This window comes from Tursiops truncatus, chromosome 1, assembly GCF_011762595.2.
Source record: "Tursiops truncatus isolate mTurTru1 chromosome 1, mTurTru1.mat.Y, whole genome shotgun sequence".
Taxonomy (NCBI): domain Eukaryota; kingdom Metazoa; phylum Chordata; class Mammalia; order Artiodactyla; family Delphinidae; genus Tursiops; species Tursiops truncatus.
The window spans coordinates 160,224,925-160,251,244 of record NC_047034.1 but is presented as its reverse complement, the minus strand read 5'-3'; the positions used below and the strand labels follow the sequence as shown (position 1 = coordinate 160,251,244).

At 49.2% G+C, this 26,320-nt stretch overlaps 1 long non-coding RNA gene and 1 pseudogene across 2 annotated transcripts; one reads left to right on the top strand and one right to left on the bottom strand.

Moving 5' to 3' along the window:
• Window positions 1–512: 512 nt before the first annotated feature.
• LOC141276316 (uncharacterized) lies at window positions 513–23,133 on the bottom strand. Of its 2 annotated transcripts, none has more exons than XR_012325640.1 (4): window positions 22,879–23,133; window positions 3,085–3,178; window positions 2,634–2,827; window positions 513–1,020 (listed from the first exon to the last, which is right to left on the bottom strand). It is a non-coding gene; the product is annotated as an uncharacterized lncRNA (long non-coding RNA). The 2 variants fall into 2 exon arrangements; XR_012325635.1 differs by having other exon boundaries at window positions 22,772–22,892.
• Window positions 12,797–19,679, top strand: LOC101318341 (eukaryotic translation initiation factor 4E transporter-like; annotated as a pseudogene).
• Window positions 23,134–26,320: the final 3,187 nt, after the last annotated feature.

The following is a 26,320-nucleotide window of genomic DNA, read 5'->3' as shown; positions in this document are numbered from 1 at the left end:
CCAAAGCCCTTTTCAGCTTGGACAGTATGGGGCCCTTTATTTCCTTACCGAGCAAGAGCCTTGCAGCCCGAGCCCTGAACCACTGCACACCCAGCCTCAGGAGCCTGTCGAGGGCATTCAGGAGACCCTGAAACCTCCCCTGCTGGGCCCCTACAGCTGCAGGCAGGAGAAGACAGCCCCGCTGAGTAAGGACCCGCTGTGTCCGGGTCCTGGGCTCACAGGGAGGCCCTCTTCCCGCTGAGGTCACGTGCCTGTCGGCAGGAGGGAGCAGAAACCACAGGGACAGACCCTGGGCCCCCAGGCACCCCTGGGAGCAGGGCGCTCACCCGGAGACCCGGGAATAGACACGCTGGGTGCCTGCGTGAGTGCTGGGCGCCTGTGTGAGTGCTGGGCAGCTGCGGCAGCTCTGGCCCTGCAGCCTGTCAGCACCGGGAGCAATTAGAATCCTTAAAAAGCCCTCATTATTTCTCCCAGGGCCGAGGCACCCTTTGGAAAAAGGAATGTTTCCTGCCAGATCGTCCCCTGAAAGTGCGTTTGTCACAGGCTATTGTGTAAATCCGTGTTTGCCCCATTTGAAAAGATGTGATTTATCCACTTGACTGGCCTTAACACTCCCTCTCCAACCTCAAAGTGTGGCCGTTATTAGGAGCCCAGAGAGGAGCCATGAAGCATGACAGGGCGAGGTTGGTGAAGTCACCCCCTGGGCTCTGAGCCCCTCTTCCTCGTGCTGCTCAGGAGAACCGGAGGGGAGGGGACGGGATCGCGCTGCTCAGGACCTGGGACACTTCAGGACGCGGGTCGGTCCTCAAGGAGACAACCTGGGATGCCGGATAAAGGTCCAGCGTCAGGTCCGCTCGTGCCAACTGGCTTGTTGAGGTCCTACTATGTGCCGGCCCAGATGGGGGTGAGGGTGCAGCAGCGAACAGACGCGGTCCCTGCCCCCAGGATCTGACGTCTGGAGTGGGGAGGCAGGAAGGAACAGGTAGACCATCATCCACGAGTATCCCAGGTGGGAAGAGGCTGGAAGAAGGTAAACAGGGTGACGTTATAGCATCTGGCTCTGGGGCTGGGGATGGACAGTGACAACCTTGGACTGTGGGGACAAGGAAAGCCTCTCTGAGAAGGGGACCTTTAAGCGGAGACCTGAGGGATGAAGAGGAATGGCCTCTGATGCACATTTCAGAGCAGATGAACCACCAGGTGGGGGCATCCTGGGCCAAGGCTCTGGGGTGTGACAGCCTCTATGGAAGCTCTGGTGACGAAGCAGGTAGCTCCACCTGGTAGGACCAGAGGACACTTCAGCCAGGTGACAGCAAGCTATTCGCTGGTCCATACCGAGCATTTCACGAGGTGGGGAGAGTGAGGGATTTCCAAATGAAAGACAGAGACAGAAAGACCTGGACCCGGGCAGGCACACGTTAGAACAACCAGCCTCCAGCGTAATGGTGGAGGGTTTCCTTGGGAGGCGTCGGTCTCGAGCAGAGCTATGAGGAATGGACTCTCTCTGAAGGCAAGGAAACCCATTGTTTAAGCAGAAATCAAGTCAGCGTCTTCGAAAGTGTTAGGTCCTGCGACTTCTAAGGCCTCTTCCAGCTCTAAACTGCTACAAGCAACAAGACTAGCTTGGGCTGTATTTGAATGAAAGTTCAGACTTGCTGCACTTGGCTGCATTTGGTTTGGGTTTCCCATCCTCACCCCAACCATCCAGAGGCAGGAGGTGTTCGTACCCTGAATTCTCTGCACAAATGCAGAGCTGTGTGCTGACTGGGCCCCCGAGTACTGGGTCCTGGAGGGGGAGTTTTGGGGGAAAGTCACAGAGACCAGGGCTGGTGGGGGAGACCCGAGCCTCAGTAACCAAGGCTCTCTTGCATGGGGACCTCACACAGATGGACACAGCCGAGGGCAGGGACTCCTACCCTCCTACAAACAGCTTCTCCACTCAGCTCTACGGCCCAGAAGTGCCAGCAGCACCTGGACCGCCCACTGCCCCTCACCCAGCACCCTCGGGAGCAGCCCGCAAGGCCTGCCCCCAATAACCGGCCCCGAACCAGGTCAACCTCCCTCCCCTTCTATTTTATTTTATTTTTTTCCCCCTTCTATTTTAGATCAACCCAGTCAGGCTCCCCTTGGGGAGCAGCAGACTCTCATTTCTCTCCCGGGCTCGCTAAATTGGTAAGACCCCGTGCCTGGCCCAGCAGGCAACAGAGGGAAAAGTTTCCCAGAATTTCAGGTCCTTTGATGGAGAAAGTCTGCCTAATAAATAATTGAGAGGTACCTCGGCTTCCCGAGAACTGTTCCGAGCGGTAAAGGCGCCTGTTCCAGTTCCCTCAGCAAAGCAGAACTTCTGAGCACTCCAGCAGAGGTGAGGAAAAGCCCTTACTTACAGATGAGTCAGGAAAGGCAAGAGGGCTGGGGTGGAGAGAGGCTGGAGGCACCAGAAGAGGGTAGGCGCAGGGAGGGGGCTGCTTCAGGGAAGGATGCAATTGTGCCCCATCCTGAGGGCCCTACTCAGTGCCAAGTGCCTATGGTCAGGATCCCATCTCACCCCCAAATGACCCCATGTGGTGAATCCTCTCCCTGCAGACCCATTGGACAGATGAGGAAACTGAGATGCAGGTAAGCTGAGCCCTTACCTGAAGCCTCCACTGGGGAGGCCTGGACCCTGGCCTGTCAGACTCCAGCCCGCACGCTCTTCACGTCTCTGCTCACCTGGAGGCATTCAGAGACCCATAGGATCCTGGAGTCTTCGGTCCTCTGGACCCTTAAGCTGTGCATTGAGAGATGAGTGTCCAGAAGAGCTGAGTTCGATTCCCGCTTATTCACTGCTCTGGAAAAAATGGAGATAATAATCCCAAGGTCATGGTCTTATTGAAAGGGCGGATGTGTGACATGTGGAACACAGGGTCCTGCACAAAATAGATGCTCAGTGAATTCTGAGTATCACCCACAATAACACACGTTGCTCTAAGAAACCAACCCCAGAATGTATAATGGCTCCAATGCAACAGAAGTTTTATGTAAACCCCAAACAGTATCCTTGAAGGGTGGGTGCCACAAGATGGCAGGAGACTGGGTCTGGGATACCTTCTTGGTGGAGGCAGTCTTGCCAGCCTGTGCCCTCTATTGCCTTCTTGGTTTGCACACTTTGATGAAGCAAGCTGCTGTGTTGGAGAGAACCCTATGGGCAGAAAGAGGGGGCAGTTGGTCCTCTGCCTGTATCAGACTGGCAAAAAAAGCTAGGGAGTTCATGGGATGATCTCAAAGGCCTGGAGTGGAAGTCACATATGTCACTGCTGCTCATATTCTATCGTCTGGAAGGCAGTCACGTGGTCCCACTTACCTGCAGAGGAGGCTGGGAGATGTAGCCTTGCCATGTGCCCAGGAAGAAGAAGAAACATATTTGTGGAACAGCTAGACACTCTCTACCACACCTGGCAAGGTGAAACCATGACCCAGGACACCCGGCAGGTCAACAGTGGAGCCCTCCTTAGAGCCCAGGCTCTTCCCTCTACACGTCACATGGAGTGTGGTAGAGTCACAGGACTGGCCACGGGGACCTGAGACAAGGTCCACCTGAGTAGGGAAGGGAGGCTACAGGTGGTCAACATGTTGCCTTTGCTGCCTGCAGGAATTACGGGTTGGGGGCAGAGAGCCACAGCTCCAGGGTTCTTGGCTGTGAACTTGGTCCAGATGCAGAGTTGGCCTCAGGGCCCCCTTGAGATCAGTTTCCTTATCTGTCAATAAGTCTGCAGTGAGAAGACTGGTCACATGCGGTCATCTGAGTGAGATCTTTGATGCACTCATACTTGTTTGTCCCTTTACTCTCTGGGTCCTGCTTCTCTGCTGGGAAGATCTGATATAGTCAAGCTACAATACTTTGGATAATGCTGGTTCAAAGAATACCTCCTTCCTAGGGGTGTTCAGGTACAACAGGAAGCCTGGGAGAGGGAAGACGATCATGCAGGTCATCTCAGCAACAATTCCATAATTCAAAACAATTGTGCAGAAGACGTAAAATGGCATAGGAAGACTTTTATGACATAGTAAACATAAACAGAAGATTACAGAACAGAATGCACAGAATACTCTCCTTTTTTATTTTTATTTTTTTTTTGCAGTATGCGGGCCTCTCACTGTTGTGGCCGCTCCCATTGCGGAGCACAGGCTCCGGACGCGCAGGCTCAGTGGCCATGGCTCACGGGCCCAGCCGCTCTGCGGCATGTGGGATCTTCCCAGACCGGGGCACGAACCCGTGTCCCCTGCATCGGCAGGCGGACTCTCAACCATTGCACCACCAGGGAAGCCCTCTCCTTTTTTTATTTTTAAATAGATCTTTATTGGCATATAATTGCTTCACAATACTGTGTTAGTTTCTGTTGTATAACAAAGTGAATCAGCCATATGCATACATATATCCCCATATCCCCTCCCTCTTGAGCAACCCTCCCATCCTCCCTGTCCCACCCCTCTAGGTCATCACAAAGCACCGAGCTGATCTCCCTGTGCTATGCTCCCACTAGCTAACTATTTTACATTTGGTAGTGTATATATGTCGATGCTACTCTAACTCTGCCCCAGCTTCCCCCTCTCTCCTTTATTTATGAGAAAAATATAAACATATATAAACACATATGTTTATATAACCAATATTTGACAGAGTGTTTTTTTGGTGGTGGTTATTATGGGTGGTTTTTCTCTTTTTCTTTCTGCCTGTCTGCATTACCTGTAATGAACCTGTATAATATTTACATGAGGAAGAAAATACTCTTAAAATAAAGGTTGACATATTGTTGTCCCTAAGACTGGATGATGTCTCAAGACAAAGAGATTCTGACCTTTTGTGGCTCTAAATCTTAGACACTGATGGGTCTGAAAATGAGCTGAGATCACTGGATCACTGGATCCAGATCACTGGAAGGTCAGGACTTCTTTTGCCTTTGAGATCCTTAAGAATCGGTGGTCAATTTGAAAATGTTTTAGATTTCAGCTTTCTTAGGTTTGTGATCCAGTTATGCCTTCCTAAATAACAAAGACATCATCTTGATTGATCGGAGTACATGTGAAACATTTCAATCACACTGCATCAGTCTGCTATTGCTGTGTAACAAACAACCACAAAAATCTGAGTGACATACAATAATAAGCATGTATTCCTCACACAATTGCAAATTGCTTGGCAGTTCAAAGCTGAGATTTTGAATGCAGGTCTGCTCCATTCTCAAGTCTGTAGGGTGGTGAGTGTGGGGGAAAGGGATGCAAGGGTCAGAGTGGGCAGGGTGGAGAGGGGAGGTCTTGCAGACCATACAGCAGAGGAGGTTAAGTTTTATTCCAAGTGCAGTAGGAAGGCCTTGAAGGTAGTAGATGTAGGTGCCATGGATCTGAAAATTTTACCATTTTGAGAATTCTCTTTAAGAAAAAGACATAGAATTTGGAATCAAAATTAGCTAAATAACTAGTTAATAGTTATTTAGAATGAGCAAAGAAATTATAATAAATTGTAGGTATCAAAAAGCAAGCAATTACCAGAAAACATAACAGAATTGAGGAAAATCTCACTCTATTTATTACTTAGCATCTTGACACTCCTTCCCGGCTTTCATTCTCCCCTGAATTGTTTGGGCTGCATTCTCTATATTCACATGTTCTTAAGACAATGATTTTGTAATATCATCTTCCGTGGAGAGAATAGAAAGTTTAATCAGACTTTCCTCCCACAGAGCCTGATTTTCACGGTTTTCTACAGGGGTAAGGTTGAATTTTTTTCACCTTCACAGTTCATTACAGATCATGCCATGTAAATGTTCAGGACTGTTGTCAAATTTGGGAAGCCTCCTGTCAAGTTCCTCTTATATCTGAGCAGTAAGATTTCAGGGCATAGCAAGTTTTCCTTGCAGTTTCTAATCCTAATTAATCTTGGAATTGACAATGTTCATTAATCACATTACATGGGGCCCAACTGGGGCCTTAAGAGGGGCCTGGAGAGTCAGGGTCCCTGAAGCTTAAGCTTCTCTAGCCTCTGGTAAATTTGCCTTTGTCTGGAGGCTCTTATGGGAGAGGGAGATTATCTAAGCAGAGGGGCTGCTGGGCAGAGGACAGCAGACTCTGGAGGCTGTGGGGTGGATGCAGGAAGCAGGGAGTCAGTTAGGGGGCTTAGTTCAGGCTCCAGGCAAGCGGTGGTGGGGCATAAGATTCTGGGATTTTCTGGGATGTGCTAACCTGGAGAAGGAGAAGGGAGGCCTCAGAGTGGTCCAGATCAGATCTGTTACCTGATTTCTCTCTTTCGTCCATGTCCCTGGGGGCTGATCCTAAGCAGACCTCCTCACTCAAGACTACCACCCCTCATGGAGACCTGGAGCCTCAGCCCCTACCAAATTGACTACAGATGGAGGAGCCAACAGGGACATCATTCTGACTTGTGACGTGATGAGGTGCTGAGCAGATGAGTGCAGTTTGGTCTCCTAATGAGCTCACTGGGGACTTGTGGAGGGGTGGGGAGGAGCCAGGCCACAGAGGAGGTGGGAGGAGAGACCACACTCTGTCTGTGAGGGAGGGAAGAGGCTGCTGGGGCACAGGAAACAAGGCTCTCGATGGTAATACCTAGCAGGCCGTCACTGCCCTGCCAGCTGCAGACTGATAGAAGCCAGAGGATTTGGAAATGGATTTGTTGACAGTGGAGAACCTCCACCTCTCACTCCCGAGCCAGGAAATAAAGGCATTAGGCCAATCTGTTACGTTAAGGAAGAGAAAGAGCTCAATAAGTTGCCTGAGTGGAGGGCAGGTGTCACTGCATTGAGGCTGAAGTTAGGGGACATCATTGGCCATGGGTGGCCTCTGATAGCTTTGAAGCCACTGTTATTCCCCACTTGGGTCCCTCAACCAGGGTCACGTAGTACCTAAAGCCCACCCACCTGCAAAGACCATGCAGGTTGGACCGGGCATGGGGATGAAGCCAACGCAGGACCAGAGATGGGAGGGGATTTCAGTGGGGGAGATGGCCCTGAGCGACATGAGTAATGTTTGTTTTAGTCTCAATTAGGGTGGAAATTCACTGAAAACAGTAACAAAAAGGAATGAAATATTGGAGGGAAAAACTCCATCTTCCACAATACGAGTAGAACCAAGGGCTGGGTGGTTGAGGATGCAGGGGGTGGTGCAATTCTGCAGTTTTAAACTGCGAGGAAAGACTATGCCTCATTGAGAAGGTGACTCTTATAAGTTAAATTGTGTCCCCTCCCAAATTCATATTCATGTTGAAGTCCCAATCCTCAGTAACTCAGAATGTGGCCTTTTTAAAAGATACAGTCCTTACAGAGGTAATTAAGTTAAAATAAGTTCATTAGAATGGGCCTTAATCCAGTATGACTGGTGTCCTTCTACAAAGGGAAAATTGTGAGATAGACACACACAGGGAGAATGACACATGAAAATGAAGGCAGAGATTGGGGTGATGCATCTATAAGCCAAAGAACAACGAATATTGCCAGAAAAGCACCAGAAGAGATAGGCATGGAACAAATCCTCCTTCACAGCCCTCAGAAGGAACCAACCCTGCCAACACTTTGATCTAGGACTAATCACCTCCAGAAGTGTGAGACAGCAAAGTTCTGTTGTTTACATCACTCAGTTTGTGGTACTATTATACAGCCCTAGCAAATTGATACAGTGACATTGGATGAAATACTTAAAAGAGATGAGGAAGTTGGCTAGGCAGATTCTGGAGAAGATGTTCCAGGCAAAAGGAACAACTAAGTCAATGGCAGAAAGAACAGGTGGACAGCAAGGGAGGATGACTTCAGGGGTAAGTGGGGGGTGCAGAGCAGGAAGACCTCACAGTCCACTGGACACCTTTGGATTTCACGTTGAGTGAAATGGGGAGACACAGCAGGGTCCAGACCTAACAGTTTCACAGGTCCACTCTGCCCACTGGGTAGAGAAGAGCACAGGAGGGAGGGGGAAGCAAGGGGACCAGGTGGGAAGCTACTGCAATGATGCAGGTGAGAAATGATGGTGGCGCAGGGCAGGTGGTGATGGGGATCAGACTCTGGACCCATTGTTGATGGGAGAGGAGATAACAGGGTTTGCTGGTGAGCTGGGTGTGAGGTATGAGGAGACGGAGGACTGCGAGGCTTCAGGTCCAATCAATTTCAGGATGGAGTTGTTGTTCACTGGGCAGGAAAGATGAAATCTAAGGTGTGCAGTCCTTGAAAGGCAGTGACCTGGTGATTGGAGAGAGGACAGGTGAGTTGATGGACAGGCCACAAGGGACTGAGTTCTCTAACTCAGCATTGCAGGGGTGATGATCTGAGAAGACAGCAAGCTGGCAAACCATTGACATTCTTCACCCTTGGCCCCCTTAGCTCTGACAGCCCAAGGAAAAGAGGCATGAAGGAGGGTGTGGGAGGGACATCTGGGCCACAGCTCATAGAGACTTAATGAGATTTGCCAAGAACACGCCCACCTGCTGACCCTGAAAACTGAGGAAGATCGGTCCCCCAGGGCAAAGGAAATGATGAATTTGCTCTGAAGGTGTTTGAGATGGTGAACCCAAACAGAATGTAAGGACTACCCAGCTCACTGCCCCACCCAGCCCCACACCAAATGGCCATCCCACTGAGATGAGGCATGACCAGCAAGGAGAAACACAAGACCCACACACAGGAAGTGCCTCCTGCTAACAAAAGGAAATGCACACTTGAGCAAAAGATGGAAGAACTTGCCTCCTAAGAGGAATTACCCAAGATCCAGGATCAGGATGACTCAGTACAAAACAAAACAAAAACTCAAAGAAGAGAGTGAGATTCAAAGAAGAATTATCTGTGGAAGTTATAAAATGAGAGAAGAAAAATGAGCTCGTCTACCTCTTAGGAGAGAAATGAAACAAATGAAAACATTGCAGAGATGAATGTCGCATAAAAACCAACCACAAAGACGATATATCATAACTGGAGATTCTATCAGGGAAATAGAAATCGGCTTCAGGAAATCACTCAAGTCAAAGTGGAAGAAAACAAAGTTGTAATAACGAATGCAATGAGGACAAAGGACATGAGAGACAGAACAAGGAGATCTGGTATATTCATAATGTTGCTGAAGAATAGAATACACACACATGCACACATAGTTTCCAAAGAACCCCAATATGTTATACAACATCAGGCTACATTTCCAGGGCACTTGCTTTGTGGCAGGACCGGGGCTAGGAGTTCAGAATCCCAGTTGCCTTTGTGCCAGCTACAGGTAAAGAAAGCAGATGATTTGATGAAAATAAGAGAAACAGGATAAATGCTAAAAAAAATAGGGCTTCCCTTGGTGGCGCAGTGGTTGAGAGTCCGCCTGCCGATGCAGGAGACACGGGTTCGTGCCCCAGTCCGGGAAGATCCCACATGCTGCGGAGCGGCTGGGCCCGTGAGCAATGGCTGCTGAGCCTGCGCGTCCGGAGCCTGTGCTCCGCAACGGGACAGGCCACAACAGTGAGAGGCCCGCGTACCGAAAAAAAAAAACAAAAATAGAAAATTTCCTCTGGAGTGTGGGCTATCATTTATTGAGTCACATGTCAGACACTGTGCATTATTGTATGTGTATGTGTGTATCATCAACAGGTTGGGAATGAGTTGTGTATGAGCAGCATATGATGGAGCCAGAATTCAAGAGCCAGGTGTGTCTGCTTCCCAGTTCATCCTCCTTCTCCTTGAGTGTGCTGCCTTCAGTCTCACATCAGCTGCAAGTCATCCATCATGTCTGTAAGGAAAGCACCAGCGATGGTATATCCTAGGGGTCTTGTTATTAGGGCTTATTACAAGGGGTCTTGTCCTCCTGGGGCTGGGGAGGAGGACATGACTGATACCCGTGTGAAGAGCACAGGTGTGTAAATAATTTCCATACCCAGGCAGGTGGGGCTTGGAAGAACAGTAAGCAAACTCATCAAGCAAAATTACAATCCAGGGTCAAGTCTCTTTGCAAGATAAACAGTGGAGTATCCATCAAACCGCAGCTGGGGCCCAGGATGAGCTAAGAATTCAGGATCACAGGATAGTGGGAGAGACCAGCCGTTAGAGGGGACACGTGCCAGAGGAAACAGGGTAACAGGTCTACTGAAGAAAGAACATTTGAAGACCATTCTGTGCTGAGCAGAGGAGAAATGCAGGCTGCCTGCCTCTGCTTTTAAGATGGCCTGATGGAGTTCGCTACCCTGCTTGTTTAGCCACAAGCACAGAATATACGATGTAGGAATGATTGCGCTGGAGCTGTGAGTGGACGTGGAACTGTAGCACATAATAGTTCTTTGAGTCCAGGGCTGGGTCCCTTAGTGTTCATCCCAAACTTTCACTTGCTTTTTGGCAGTATTAAGATGCTTCTGATTCCTTATGCCTCCTTTGCCTGGTACCCAGGTTCCTCACTTGGGGTCAGTATCCCAGAATTCCACTCATTAAAAGAGGGAGCTGAGGAGAAAACCTCGAGGATCGCCTTCAGAGTAGACTCAGGGAAAGAGACAGATACCGAGTGGACAGATGGAGAGGTGTGGGCTAGATGAGTCGGGGGCACAGAAGCCAGAGAAGAGGGTTGGAAGGAGGAATCAAGTTCTAGGAGGCTAAGGGCCAAAGTGAGGGTTTGGTGGTGAGAATCGGAACTGAAAAGGCAGTTTTGGCAGCATGGTGGGCTAAGAAGCCAATTTGCAAGAGCTTCAGAAGTAGTGGAGGAGGAATAAGAACATCTTTCCAGGCAGCCCAAGCCCCAGCATTCATTCCTGCATCAACCCTACACCACCAACCCACCCCCACCTGTGTGTCTCAGACTACCTGCTCCAGCGGGATAAACCCTTCCCATTGCCTTACTTGCATAACCTTCTTTGAACCTGTGTGTTGACCTTTCATTCTGGAACACCTTCCTCCCCTCTCACCACAAAACCCTGTTTTGGAATCCAGATTCTTAGTATTGGAAGAGACCTTAGAAATCACTCAGTGGTCAACTCTTTCATGCAAAATTTAAAGAAACTGAGACCAAGAGAAGAACATGACATGTAGAAGGTCACACAGCAAGAGAATGGCAGGGTATGTCAGTCATCTATCCCATAATACTGCTGCATGATAAACCAGCCCAAACTTGGTAGCTTCAAACAAAAACCATTTTCACTCATGTCTGTGGCTCGGCAGCTATGGCTCTGCCGACTTTGGTTGGGCTGGGCTAGGCTTGGCTCCAGACCATGGGTTTGGCTCAAGTTCACTCCATGAGTCTCTCATTTGTCTGCTACCAGCAGGCCAGACAGGGCATCCTCTTTTCATGAGGTCAGAAGAAGCACAGAGGGCAAGCTCAGCCACACACATTGAAAACCTTTGCCTGCATCACATCTGCTAACATCCCACTGACCAAAGCAAGGCACATGGCCAAGCCCAAAGCCAAGCGGCTGTTCCCAATGTTATACACAATGTTAAGACACAAAGAACTTATAGGCAACCATATGAACGTGCTCACTACCCAGAGAGGCAATCCACAAAAGAAGATTGAAATGGCCCATAAGCAGAGGAAAAGATGTTTTTCAACTGATCAAAGAAATGCATGTGCAAAGAGAGGTTTGTTTTCCATTCACCAGATAGGTAAAGATTAAGAAAATTGACAAACCCACTTAGCTCATTGGAAAATGGACACCCTCATGCCCCAATGAAAGCAGTGCTAATTGATTTAACCCTTTTGGAAAGGCAGTTTGGCAATATGCGTCAAAATGTAAAATGAGCTAGTCTTTTTTCCTGATCATCTCACTTCCAAGGAGTCTATTGATGGAAGCAATCACGTAAACTCACAAAAAAGAGGTGTGCTGCAGTGGTTCATTGGGGTGTAGTTTATTTCATAAGATCAAATAGCCATAAGGAAGGAATTGATTTGTTAAATTAGTGCAAATCTATAAAATGGAATATAATGCAATGATATAAAATGATGTAATTCTGCAACTATTAAAGTGGAAAGACATTCACAATACCTTGTAGAGGAAAAACAAAAAGTGGGCACAGACCCAGAAGCCCATTTATTGGTATCAAGAAATATAAACAGGATAGTGACCAAAATGTTAGCAATGGTTCTACTTCAGTAGTACAATTTGGGGAAATGTCTACTTCTTTGTATTTTTCCCTAATATTTGAAATGTTTATGATGACACACACCATTTTATAAAACACAAAACTTTAAAAGAAATGAATTCAGTTTAAGCATTTTTGCTCTGAAAAAGACATGAAGAACAGTTATGGTAATAAATCGCACTAAATTTTGAACAGAAAAAAAATCTTTATAATAATTTTCTTTTTTAGTTGGTTTTCTGGTAAGTTAACTGGAAAAATTTTTTAATGTAACTTAATTAGCCCTGCTTTGAGATTCAATAGAAGTATTAATTTTACCATGTGCTTTGAAAGTGCTTTCTTTAGTGCTCTTTACTTTGGAGGGAGGAAGGCGCTGTCTACCAATTACTTATAGGTCAGAAGCTGTCACATGACAGCTGTTTCTGACTGTTTCTGCCTGGGGACCATATTCTAAGCACAGTCACGGAAATGCAAGAACACATATTCAGAATCACAACTCCAAATGTATGCTGACTCCAGTCTGAGCTAACATTTATCAGATATTTACGATGTTCTAAGGACGTGACATCCTTGGTTTCATTCACTTTTCATGCCTACTCTTTGATGGAGGTATATTGATTTATGAGGAAACTGAGAATTGCACCATTTAAGGGACTTAACTAGGATCCTGAGGTTCATAAGTGACTAAGTTCCAGCAGGAGTCACACCTCACCCCAAAATTCCAGTAAACGATGGAAGGTACCAAGAAATAAATCTAGGAAACTATGTGCAAGACCTTTAAGGAGAAGATTATGGAACTTTATTGAAGGACATAAAGGAAAACCTGAATAAAGCGAGAGATATAACATGCTTATAGATGGGAGGACCAATAGTCTAAAGATGTCAATTACCCTCCAAGCAAATCTATGAATGCAGTGTAATTACAATGATTAAAATTCCAAAAGAGCTTCAGGTAACACTGAGTGGCTGATTCAAAAGCTCATATGGGAAATAATTTTGAATAACAAGGACAACACACCCTCCCCAACACCAAGGTTTATGATAAATCTCTCGTTTTTCAGACAGTGTGGTGTTGGTTTAGTTCAAGGTAAAGAGGCCAGTGGAGGGACGAGAAACAGATGGGATGTGTGCAGGGACTCCATATACAATAGAGAGAGCATTGCAAATAAGAGAGGAAAGATAGATGGCACAATAAGTCATGCTAGGAAAGTGACTATATGTAGGGGGAACTCCTTATGTCTTATAGGAAAGGTAACTGTGCAAAGTAAAACTTTACTATGAGAACTATGAAAAATAAAACTTAAACATTAAGAAAAAATAATTCTCTTTAATGACCTTAAAAGGGAAAGAATTTCTTAAACAAAACATGCAAACGTCCAAACTGTAATGGAAGAGATTGATAGAATTGAATACAATAAACAATAAAATTAAAAACTTGTCTATGACAGAAGAATTAGTCAAAGTTGAAAAAGAAAAAAAAATCACAGCCTGGAAGAAGATATTTGCCATGCATATCACCAATTAAGATTATCATCCAGAATACACAAAAATTTCTTACAAATAATAAGAACATGACAAACTATCCAATAGAAAAATGTATACAGAGAAAATAGAAATGCATGACCGATAATCAAAAGATATTGATTATCTAGTGACTTCCTCACTAGAAGTCAGAGCAATGCAAATTAAAATAATAGGGATATGTCACCTCACACTCTCATGCATGGCAGGTGAAAGTGTACATTGTTGCATACACTGAGACTTGGCAATGTCCTCCAAAGTCAAAGACATTCCTACTCTAAGACTCAGCAATTCCACATCTACGAATAAACCACAGAGAAACTCAGGCACATGTGCACAAGGAGACAGGCAAGGGGGTTCCTGCACCATTGTGTGCCGTAGAGACAACATAACATTCTAAATATCCATCACTAGGAATATGGCTATATAAATTGTAGTGTAATCACAAAAGGGAATACTACAGAGCAGTTAACATTAATGAGTTCTGTTTGCAGATATCAACCTGAGGGAATCTCCTAGACATCTTGGTGAGTAGAAGATGTCTGTGGCAAGAAGACATGTGTGTGTCACTATGGAATAATGACTGTGGAGGCTGGTTCAGCCCCAGCATCAACACTTCTAGCTGTGGGTCCTTGTGTAAGTTGTCTTAACCTCTTTGTTCCTTGGCATCCTTGTTGGGGATAACAATGCCAGGGTTGTGGTGAGTAGGGAACGTATTACTGCATGGAAACAACTTAGAATGGAGCTTGGTGCACAGTAAGCACTTGCCAAATATTAGCTATTTTGGAGATATACATATATGATATCTTAGAAATTGTGGTCCCCTCTGTGGATGGAGGGTAGGGAATAGGATTGCATTCAGAGTTCAACTGCACTTGAAATATTTTATTTCTTTAAAAAATAAGGATAGGGGCTTCCCTGGTGGTGCAGTGGTTGAGAGTCCACCTGCCGATGTAGGGGACACGGGTTCGTGCCCCGGTCCAGGAAGATCCCACATGCCGCGGAGCGGATGGGCCCATGAGCCGTGGCCACTGAGCCTGTGCGTCCGGAGCCTGTGCTCCACAACGGGAGAGGCCACAACAGTGAGAGACCCGCATACCGTGAAAAAAAATAATAAAAAAATAAAAAGTAAGGCTAAACAGATAGCATGAGAAATTTCCTTTATGATGACGTAACAGTTCGGTAATGGCCACATTGGCAATGTATGGATCTGTACTTCCCATAAAACGGCAGAGAACTTCACAAACAGCACACGTACACACAAATGAATACATATAAAAACTGGTGAAATCAGAATAAGGTCTGTATCTAGTTAATAGAATCGTGCCAATGTTTTTTGGTTTTGTTTTCATTTTTCGGTTTTGATGTTATACTATAGCAAAATAAGCTCTTACAGTCAAGGGAAGCTAGGTAGAGGGCACCCAGGAAGTTCAGTGTGAAGAGTGCCTATTAGGAAGCACCCCGAGGTCCACAGCTGTGGGAGGGAGGGAAGGAAGCAGGGCTGGTGGGGGAGTTGGGGTCTGATGCAGTCCGGAGGGTGGCCTCAGCTGACCACAGGGAGCACGAGAATGAAATGGCCCAGGGGAGTGGTCAGCCTGGGGCCTTAGTGTTGGTCCTCTGTCCTGCCCCCTCTAGTCCTGGGTGTGTATCTGGGAAGAGCGGGATTGCAGCGCTTCTCCAGGAGAGGGAGTTCCTGGAGAGCGGGCATAGGGGCTGAGGGGACACTGCCATGCACCACCCAGACACCCCCATCCCCGAAAGAACTTGCCATCCCACTTCCTAATACAGGCCCTTCATGCTGAACTTCCTCCCAGACCATTCCCAAGGCACCTGCTGGAGGAGGGACACCAGGGTGGAGGCCCAAGGGGTTCCTGGGGGTACATGAGGAGGCCAGATGAGGCCAAACCGCCCTCCAGGCAGGACCAGAGTCCTGTGGCCTTGCAGAGCCTGTGGTGAGAAACTCAGACGCTGCCCCATGAGGGCTGCCCAGGGCCCAAGAGCAGCCGGGGAGAGAGCAGGCGGGGTGGCCATTGGGCCGAGGTCACGGCAGCACTTCCCGTGGCTCACCTCTTACTTTTAGCCCAGGTGCCTCTGTGACAAAATCAAATACCTGAAGCATTTTCACTGCCAACCCCCTGGTTCTGCACTGCAGAACTTTGTCAACAGGGGTGAATCTGGCTTTTTCCCTTCCTGTATCCCTAACTTCTTTCTCAGAAAGTGAGAAACCTGGTGCTCATTAACCTCCCATTTGAAATCAATCTTCCAATGCGGCCTTAGCTGCCCGACTTCACACTCCCCCCTGGTGTGAGCCCACCCCCTCACCCCACTGCTTCCCAGTGTGGACACTCCCTACTCACTGGGGTAATTTATTCCATGCCTGTGGTAAGCACTTAATAATTGTTCATTGGGTGAAAGAATGAATGAACGAATGAATGAATGTTAGTTATCTCCAACCCCTAGCATAGTGCCCATGGCAGTTTATAATACTTATATTATTAATAAATGAACAAATAGATATGAGAAGAACAGTAGAACCCAGGAACTCATAATTTAGCACAAATCAGGCATGAAGTTTATCCTTCATGCATCTGCAAACAATGTTCTGCTGAACCATTTGAAAGTGTCGGCAAGATTAGGAATGGCATGTCTGTCCTATTAATATTCATAAATTCATTGCCCAGAATTGACTTCAGTGATGATATAAGACCAGGAGGCAAAGACTGGTGTGGGGTCCTAGCAGTATGAGAGGAAGGTCAAGGTCAGAAGTGGGCCTCTTGGCTCTGCTGCCCAGGAGGTGCTCTCACACTGCAGGTGGACATAGTAATAACGATAAGAGGGTAATGATAAATGATGGAGATTTGTGTGTGTGTGTGTGGACACAGCCACCCTAGGAGTTGAGTGCTATGGTCATCTCTATTTCTCAGAGGAGGAAACTGGCTTTGGGGGGTCTGGGGGACGAGAGTGAAGGCCACGCAGAGCAGCCCTCGGACCAGCACGAGGGGCAGAGAGGAACAGCGGCCGAGACACTGAAACTGTAGACCAAGGAGCCACGGACAGAAGTGTGGGTGAAACAGAAAATGGAGATACTTTCCTTGAGCTGAAGAAGCAACTGGCCTCCAAATCCCCCCATCACTATACAAAATATAAGGATTTCAGCTCTGGGATGCCTCACAGAAATCAGTGTCCTCTGTATTGATGTTTCCTTGAGAGGCGAACTCCCCACAGGAATGCTCTTTAGTGTGCTTGCCTAGGGAGGAGCTCTTGAATATTTAAGAACTCCCTCATTCCAAAGAGAAGCCTCCGTGCCTCTCTGAGAAATACGACAGTGATGGTGTCTAGGACCCTGAGAAGTGGCATGCCTCCCTTTACCCAGCTTCAGGACGGAGCTCACCAGTGGAAAGTCTGAAGAAAGAGTTGGATACAGATCGGCCTTCCCTGGTGTGCAGGATCGTAGATCCTCGAGAGCATGTGAAAGAAAATGACTTAGATGTTGTTCTCAGCCCACAGAGACGAAGCTTTAGAGGACGCTGCCACGTGACCGCTGCTGTTAGCTCCTGGCACTCAGGAAGCCCATTGGATAAAGACAGTGATGTGCTCCGTCTGCTTGGCGGATGAAGGATTGGCAGTGGGGAGATAATCTCCCCTCGGACCTTTGAGAAGGATTGCTGTCTTAGCCATAAGGACCTGCAAGACTTGAGAGACAGAGACTGAGAGAGGGACTACAAAGACAAGCGTTTCAGGAGGGAGTTTGTGGATAGTAAGCGTGTCTTTGAGCGTAGAAGAGATGATTCCTACACAGAAGAAGAACCAGAATGGTTCTCAGCTGGACCCACAAGTCAGTCTGAAACCACTGAGCTGACTGGCTTTGATGATAAGATACTGGAAGAAGTTCATAAGGGGAGAAAAAGAACAAGGCAACGGACAGCCTCTGTGAAGGAAGGCGTAGTCGAGGGCAATGGAGGAGTGGCCAAAGAGGATGAGGTGGAAGTCGTCCTCTAACAGGAGCCTGCTGCTGATCAGGAAGCGCCAAGGGATGTCGTCTTGCCCAAGCAGTCCCCAGGAGAATTTGACTTTAATGAGTCCTTCTTTAACCTTGATAAGGTGCCATGCTTGGCTTCGATGATAAAAGATGTTTTGGGAGAAGGGTCAGTCTCTGCCGGTTGGTTCCCTAACCCGAGCCGATCAGGAAGCCGATCCAGCAGTCTTGGGTCAACAATGCATGAAGAGCTGGAGAGATGTGCAGGTCTGGAACAGGCTATCCTCTCTCCCGGACAGAACACGGGGAATTATTTTGCTCCTATACCATTAGAAGACCATGCTGAAAATAAAGTAGATATTCTAGAAATGCTACAGAAAACCAAAGTGGATTTAAAACCCCTCCTTTCCGGCCTTTCTGCAAATAAAGAAAAGTTTATAGAGAGTTCACATTCAGGGGTTGTGCTTTCAGTGGAAGAGGTAGAAGCAGGGCTCGAGGGCTTGGAGGTGGACCAGCAGGTGAAGAATTCAATGCCCTTTATGGCAGAGCATTTAGAGGAGACCCTGAGCATTGTGAGCAGCAATTCACAGCTCAGAAAAGATGGAGATATGACTGCGTTCAACATGCTAGTGAGCACCATGAAGGCAAGTGGGACTCTGCCTTCTCAGCCCAAAGTCAGCCGAACCCTTGAAAGCCCCTGCTGAGATTCCAGGCCAACCTGTCCCTAAGAACATCTTGCAGGAACTTCTGGGTCCACCTGTTCAGAGACCTGCTTCTTCCAATCTTCTGAGTGGCCTTATGGGGAGCTTGGCGCCTAAGACATCTTTACTGGGCCAAAGAGTACCCTCTCCTCCCTTGTCACAGGTGTTTCAGTCAAGAGCAGGCTCAGCAGACTACCTTGGTCCCAGAACACCGTCACCAATTTGTTTCACACCAGGACCACAGCAGCTTCTCGGAGATCCATTCTAAGGCATGCGCAAGCCCATGAGCCCTGTCACAGCCCAGATGAGCCAGCTAGAATTGCAACATGCAGCTTTGGAGGGGCTGGCCTGCCACATGACCTTGCAGTGCAGGCAACAAACTTCTACCGGCCTGGTTTTGGTAAACTGCAGGTGGACAGAACCAGAGATGGATTCAGAAGCAGGCAACCATGAGTGACCAAGTCTCCAGCACCTGTGCACCCAGGGAATTCCTCTTCTCCTGCCCCAGCCGCCTCCATCACAAGCATGCTTTCTCCTTCCTTCACTCCTACCTCAGTGATTCATAAGATATATGAGAGCAAAGAGAAAAGCAAGGAGGAGCCAGCATCTGGAAATCAGCTCTTGGTGACAGTAAAGAGGACACTCAGAAGCCCAGTGAAGAGAACCTGCTGTCATCCAGGTCTGTGCCCACCACTGATTGAGACTCTTCTCCCACTATAAATCCCAAACTGTCAACCCTACAGTGGTTTTCATCTTCCACCCCGCTATCCCAGACCAAACGTTACACCAAAGAACAAAATTATCGACCTAAAGCAACTGGGAGAAAAACACCCACCTTGGCGTCCCCAGTTCCAGGAACACCTTTGCTCCACCCTGACCACAAAGTCCCCCTTGTACCCCATGCCCACATTGTTCAACCTGCTCTCCAGCTTCACCCAGGGTTGGTCCAAATGATGCTGGCCCAGGGAGTACATCCACAGCATCTTCCAAGTTTTCTCCAACCTGGTGTGCTTCCTCCTGGGGTGGACCTGAATCATTTACAGGGAATATCTGGCCCAATCTTGGGTCAACCTTTTTACCCTTTACCTGCCACTAGTCACGCTCTCCTAAACCCTCGTCCTGGGACACCTCTGCATCTGGCATTGATGCAGCAGCAGCGACAGCGCTCAGTTCTTCATCCTCCAGGCTCTGGTTCCCAGGCAGCTGCTGTCAGCATTCAGACGACTCCTCAGAATGTGCCCAGATGGTTAGGCGTGCCCCATGTGCACTCCCAGCTAGAGCGCTGCCCCAGCCATAGGAGCAGCTCCCCCCATGGGCCTTGCCAAATGGTGTGGCTCAGATGTGCAAGAGCAGCCCCTGCCCTCCATGCCCGCCAAAGTCATCAATGTGGATGAATTGGAGTTACCGACAGTGAACAGGGCAGCAGGCTTGCCTAAGCGGCTTCTCATGGCACCCTGGTTAGGACTCTGTCCTCATCTCATGTTGGTTATGGCTTTTACTTTGTAGCACTCTGTGCGAAGCTGCTTAGTGGCACCCAGGCACCAGGTGTGGTCTACATTATGATGGAAGGAACTTAACCAATCCAGTGGAGCCTACATGGTCTGAATACAGGATGCAGTGTTGTCAGTCCCGGAAACAGTCTTTTTTTTTTTTTTTTGTAAGATATGTGAATGAAGTGTTGATGTCTTCACCAAGAGGTGGCACCTTAAGAGTTCTGAGGAAATAAATGTATAGACCCTTATGTACAGACCTGTGTATAAACAACTTTTGTACATACATATAGGATAGCTTTTTTGAACTTATACAGCTGTATGTAAAAGTAGCTGATATTAGTTAAGCCTATGTCAACAGTTTGGATTTTTTTTTTTTGCCCTTGTACATCTGGAACTTTTTCTTTTGGTTGATTCAAGTTGCATATGCTAAGTGTGAAAAAAAAAAAAAGAAAACTGGGTTTTGTAAACAGGGCGGATTCTAGTTTGCCCCTTCTTCATGTTGGTCAATCTTTTCTCAGATGTTGAAACTCTGGCTCCCATTATGCTTGGTATTTATTCCTATGATCAGAGAGATGGAATCGTTGGTCTACTGTCACTCAGATTCATGGTGAACAGTACGACATGTGCATCTAGAATGTTGGTTTCATAAGTTCACTTTCAGGAAATGCTCCTGCAGGAATGATCATGGGCCTCAGGATACCATGTGTTTAAACTGAATGGAGGGGCTTCCCTGGTGGCACAGTGGTTAGGAATCTGCCTGCCAATGCAGGGGACATGGGTTTGAGCCCTAGTCTGGGAGGATGCTGCGGAGCAACTAAGCCCATGCACTGCAACTGTTGAGCCTGTGCTCTGGAGCCCACAAGCCAAAACTACTGAGCCTGCATGCCACAACTGCTGAAGTCCACATGCCTGATGCCCATGCTCTGCAACGGGAGGGCCCACTGCAGTGAGAAGCTCATGCACCGCAACAAAGAGTGCCCCCGCTCACCACAACTAGAGGGAGCCGGCATGCAGCACGAAGACCCAACACAGCTAAAAATAAAATAAATTTTAAAATATAAAAACAATTAAAAATAAAATGAATGGCATGTGTCCTGAGGACAGTCCTCTTACATGACAATGAGATCGTAGGCACAGCTTGCTGAATCAGAGGGCTCAAGGCCCCCATCATTCCCCTACTCTCTGGGTAGGGATGAAGACACTGCTCCAGGACCCCAGTCACAAGATCCATAGCTCTGTGCCTCAGGGTGATGGGGACACCGCATCAGACAGGAAGCTGATCAGGCAGCCTCAGCCCTGCTCTGGCTGAGCAGCCCATGGCAGGTACCAAGCACCTTGCTCAGCTCCTGCAGCCATGGCTCAGCCTCATGGCCTGTAACTGCCTCTTCCTGCTTATTGAAGATTGAGACCCCACAGGGAGTACAGGGGAAGGAGAATAGTGCATTATTTAGGCTGAAGGTAGCTGTTTTGCAGGCAGGCCTAGGATGACATGGGAACCAGAAGGCAGCAAAGGCTTAAAAGGCAGTCAAGGCTGCCTGGTAAGGCGAGATGAGATGGAAGTGAATTGAGGTGAGGTTAGGATAAGTGATGTGAGTGTGGGAGGTGAGGTGAGGAGATGAGATGAGATGAGGTGAGGGAGGTGAGGTGAGGGAGCCAAGGAGGTGAGGTGAGGGAGGTGAGGAGAGGGAGGTGAGGGAGGGATCGAGGTGAGGTGAGGGACGTGAGGGAGGGAAGGAGGTGAGGTGAGGGAGGTGAGGGAGGGAGGGAGAGAGGTGAGGTAAGGGAGGGAGGTGACGTGAGAGAGGGAGGGAGGTGAGGTGAGGGAGGGAGGGGGTGAGGTGAGGGAGGTGAGGGAGGTGAGGAGAGAGAGATGAGGGAGGTGAGGAGAGGGAGGTGAGGGAGGTGAGGGAGGGAGGGAGGTGAAGTGAGGGAGGTGAGGGAAGTGAGGGAGGGAGGTTAGGTGAGGGCGGTGAGGTGAGTGAGGTGAGGAAGGTGAGGTGAGGGAGATGATGAAGGTGAGTTGACGTAGGTGAGGTGAGTTGAGGTAGGTGAAGTGCTGTGTGGGAGGTGAGGGATGTGAGGTGGCATGAAGTGGATCCTTCTGGGAGCCTCAATCCTTTGGTGATGGGTGCCATCTGGTTTGAGGTCACTCCTGCATGGTTCCCATCAGTTTGGTGATGTGGGCCCTCTGGTAGGTGGTGTATACTCCTGGGTGCCTCATCCTCTTGGTGATGTGGGCCCTCTGGTGTCATGTCAAAACTGCTGTGTTCCTCAATATTTTATGATGTGGGTCCTGTGGTGTGAGGTCACAACTGCTGGGTTCCACAAATTTTTTTGATGTGAGACCTCTAGTTTGAGGTGGATCCTGCTGGTTGCCTCATCCTCTTGGTTATGTCAGACCTCATTTTTGAGGTCAAAATTATTGGGTTCCTGACCTTTTAATGATGTGGGCCCGCTGGTGTGAGGTCATTCCTGCGTGCTTCCCAACAACTTGGTGATTTGGGCCCGCTGGTGTGCTGGGATCCTTCTTGGTGCCTCATCCACTTGGTGATGTGGGCCCTCTTGTGTAAGGTCCCAAATGCTGGTTTCCTCACATTTTTATGATGTTGACCCTCTGGTGTGAGGTCACTACTGCCTTGTTCCCATCCCCTTGGTGATGTGGGACCTCTGGTGAGAGATTGATCCTGCTGGGTTCCTCAACTTTTTGTGATGTGGGCCCTCTGGTGTTAGGTGGAACCTGCTGGGAGCCTCACCGCCTTGGTGAGGAGGGCCCTCTGGTGTAAGGTCACTACTGCTGGGATCGTCACATTTTATGATGTGGGCCTTCTGGTGTAAGGTGACTGCTGCCTGGATCCCATTCCCTTGGTGATGTGGGCCTTCCAGAGTGAGGTATTTCCTACTGCTCTCCTCAAATTTATGATGTGGGCCCTCTGTTGTGAGTTAACTGATGCCTGGTTCCCTCCCTTTGGTGATGTGGGCTCTCTGGTGTTAGATGGATCCTGCTGGCTTCCTCACCTTTTTTTGATGTGAGCCCTCTGGTTTGAGGTCGATCCTGCCGGTTGCCGCATCCTCTTGGTGAGGTGGGTCCTCATTTTTGAGGTCACAACTGCTGACTTCCTTACCTTTAAAGATGTGGGCAGCTGGTGTGTAGTCATTCCTGCCTGCTTCCGAACCCCTTGGCGATTCGGGCCTGCTGGTGTGTGTGGATGCTTCTGGGTGCCTCATCCCCTTGGTGATGTGGGCCCTCTGGTATGAGGTCACATGTGCGGGGTTCCACACCTTTTTATGATGTGGGCCCTCTGGTGTGTGGTCACTCTTGCCTGGTACCCATCCTCATGGTGATGTGGACCCTCTGTTGTGAGGTTGATCCTGATGGGTGCCTCATCCTCTTGGTGATGTGGGCTCTCTTGTGTAAGGTCCCCACTGCTGGTTTCCTCACATTTTTATGATGTGGGCCCTCTGGTGTGTGGTCACTCCTGCCTGGTACCCATCCTCATGGTGATGTGGACCCTCTGTTGTGAGGTTGATCCTGCCTGGTTCCCATCCCCTTGGTGATGTGGGCCCTCTGGTGAGAGATTGATCCTGCTGGGTTCCTCAACTTTTTGTGATGTGGGACCTCTGGTGTTAGGTGGGACCTACTGGCAGCCTCATCCCCTTGGTGTTAAGGGCCCTCTGGTGTAAGATCACAACTGCTGGGTTCCTCAATTTTATGACATGGGCCCACTGGTGTGAGGACACTCCTGCCAGGTTCCCATCCCCTTGGTGATGTTGGCCCTCTGGTGCGACGTGGATCCTGTTGGGTGCCTCATCACCTTGTTTATGTGGGCCCTCTTTTGTAAGATCCCAACTGCTGGTTTCCTAACATTTTTATGATGTGGGCCCTCTGGTGTGGGGTCACTTCTGCCTGGTTCCCATCCCCTTGGTGATGTGGGCCCTCTGGTGCGAGTTTGATCCTGCTGGGTTCCTCACCTTTTTGTGATGTGGGCCCTCTGTTGTGAAGATGTTCCTTCCTGGTTCCCATCTCCTTGCTGATGTGGGCCCTCTGGTTTGAGGTGGATCCTGCTGGTTGCCTCATTCTCTTGGAGATGTTGGCCCTCATTTTGGAGGTCACAACTGCTGGGTTCCTTAATTTTTCATGATGTGGGCCTGCTGGTGTGAGGTAATTCCTGCCTGCTTCCCATCTCCTTGGTGATTTGGGACCACTGATGTGCATGGATCTTTCTGGGTGACTCCTACCCTTGGTGATGTGGACCCTCAGGTTTGAGGTCACCTCTGCTGGGTTCCTCACAGTTTTACGAAGTGGGCCCTCTGCTGTGTGGTCACCCCTGCCTGGTACCCATCCCCTTGGTGTGGGCCCTCTGGTGTGAGGTGGATCCTGATGGGTTCCGCATCCCCTTGGTGATGTGGGCCATCTTGTGTAAGGTCTCAACAGCTGGTTTCCTCACTTTTTATGATGTTGGCCCAACGGTGTGAGGACACTCTTTCCACATTCCCATCCCCTTGGTGATGTAGGCCATCTGGTGTGAGGTGGTTTCTGCTGGGTGACTCATCCCCTTGGTGATGTGGGCCCTCTGATGTGAGGTCACAACTGCTAGGTTCCTCACCTTTACATGATGTGGGCCCTCTGGTGTGAGTTCACTCCTGCCTGGTTCCCATACCCTTGGCGATGTGGGGCCTCTGGTGTTAGGTGGTTCCTGCTGGGTGCCTCAACCCCTTTGTGATGGGGTTCTCTGTTTTAAGGTTCCAACTGCAGGATTCCTCACCATTTTATTATATAGGCCCTCTTGTGTGAGGTCACTCCTGCCTGGTACCCAACCCCTTGGTGATGTAGGCCCTCTGCTGTGCGTGGATCCTTCTGGGTGCCTCATCCCCTTGGTGATGTGGGCCCTCTGGTTTGACGTCACATGTGCTGGGTTCCTCATCTTTTTATGATGCGGGCCCTCTGGTGTTAGGTCACTCCTGCCTGGTACCTATCCCAATGGGGATGTGGGTCCTCTGGTGTGAGGTGGATCCAGATGGTTGCCACATCCCCTTGGTGATGTGGGCCCTCTGGTGTGAGGTGGATCCTGATGGGTGCCTCATCCCCTTGGTGATGTGGGCCCTCTTGTGTTAGGTCCCAACTTCTGGTTTCCTCACATTTTTATGATGTGAGCCCCCTAGTGTGAGGTCATTCCTTCCTCGTTCCCATCCCCTTGGTGATGTGGCCCCTCTGGTGAGAGATTGATCCTGCTGGGTTACTCAACTTTTTGTGACGTGGGCCCTCTGGTGTTAGATTCAACCTGCTGGGAGCCTCATCCCATTGATGATGAAGACCCAAGGATGTAAGGTCACAACTGCTGGGATCCTCACATTTTATTATGTGGGCCATCTGGTGTGAGGTAACTGATGCCTGAGGTGAGGGACATGAGGTGAGGGATGTGAGGTGAGGGAGGCAATGTGAAGGAGGTGAGGGAGATGAGGTAGGGACGTGCAGTGAAGTAGGTGAGGTGAGGTGAGGGATGTGAGGTGAGGTGAGGGAAGAGAGGTGAGGTTGATGAGTGAGGTAAGGTGAGGGAGGTGAGGTGAGGTAAGGGAAGTGAGGAGAGGTGTGGGAGGTGAGGGAGGTGAGGTGAGGGAGGTGAGGTGAGGTGAGAGAGGTGAGGTGAGGGAGATGAGGGCCATGAGGTGAGGGACATGAGTTGAGAGAGGTGATAGAGGTGAGGGTCGTGAGGTGAGGGTGTTGAGGTGAGGGAGGTGAGGTGATGGAGGTGAGGGTCGTGAGGGTCGTGAGGTGAGGTGAGGGAGGTTTGGGAGGTGAGGTGAGGGATGTGAGGTGAGGTGAGGGAGGTGAGGTGAGGTGTGGGAGGTGAGATGAGGGATGTGAGCGAGGTGAGGTGAGGGAGGTTAGTGACATGAGGTGAGGGAGATGAGGTGAGGGAGGTGAGGTAAGGGAGGTGAGGGAGGTGAGGTGAAGGAAGTGAGGTGAGGGAGGTGAGAGAGGTGAGTGAAGGGAGGTGAGGGAGGTGAGGTGAGGGAGGTGAGGTGAGGTGAGGGAGGTGAGGTGAGGGAAGTGAGGGAGCTAAGGTGTGGGTGGTGAGGTGAGGGATGTGAGGGAGGTGAGGTGAGCGAAGTGATGGAGGTAAGATGAGGGAGGTGAGGTGAGTTGAGGGAGGAGAAGTGACGTGAGGGAGGTGAGGTGAGAGAGGTGAAGGAGGTGAGGTGATGTGAGGTAGGTGAGGAAGGTAAGGTGAGGGAGGTGAGTTGAGGTAAGGGAGGTGAGGAGAGGTTTGGAAGGTGAAGTGAGGGAGGTGAGGAAAGGTGAGGGAGGTGAGGTGATGTGAGGGAGTTGAGGTCAGGTGAGGGAGGTGAGGGAGGTGAGGTGACGGTTGTGAGGGAGGTGAGGTGAGAGATGTGAGGGTGGTGAGTTGAGGCAGGTGAGGGAGGTGATGTGAGGTAGGTGAGGTGAGGTGAAGGAGGTGAGGTTAGGTATGGGAGGGAGGGAGAGAGGTGAGGTGAGGGAGGGAGATGAGGTGAGGTGAGGAATGTGATGTGAGGGCAGTGAGGGAGGTGAGGTGAGGTGAGGGA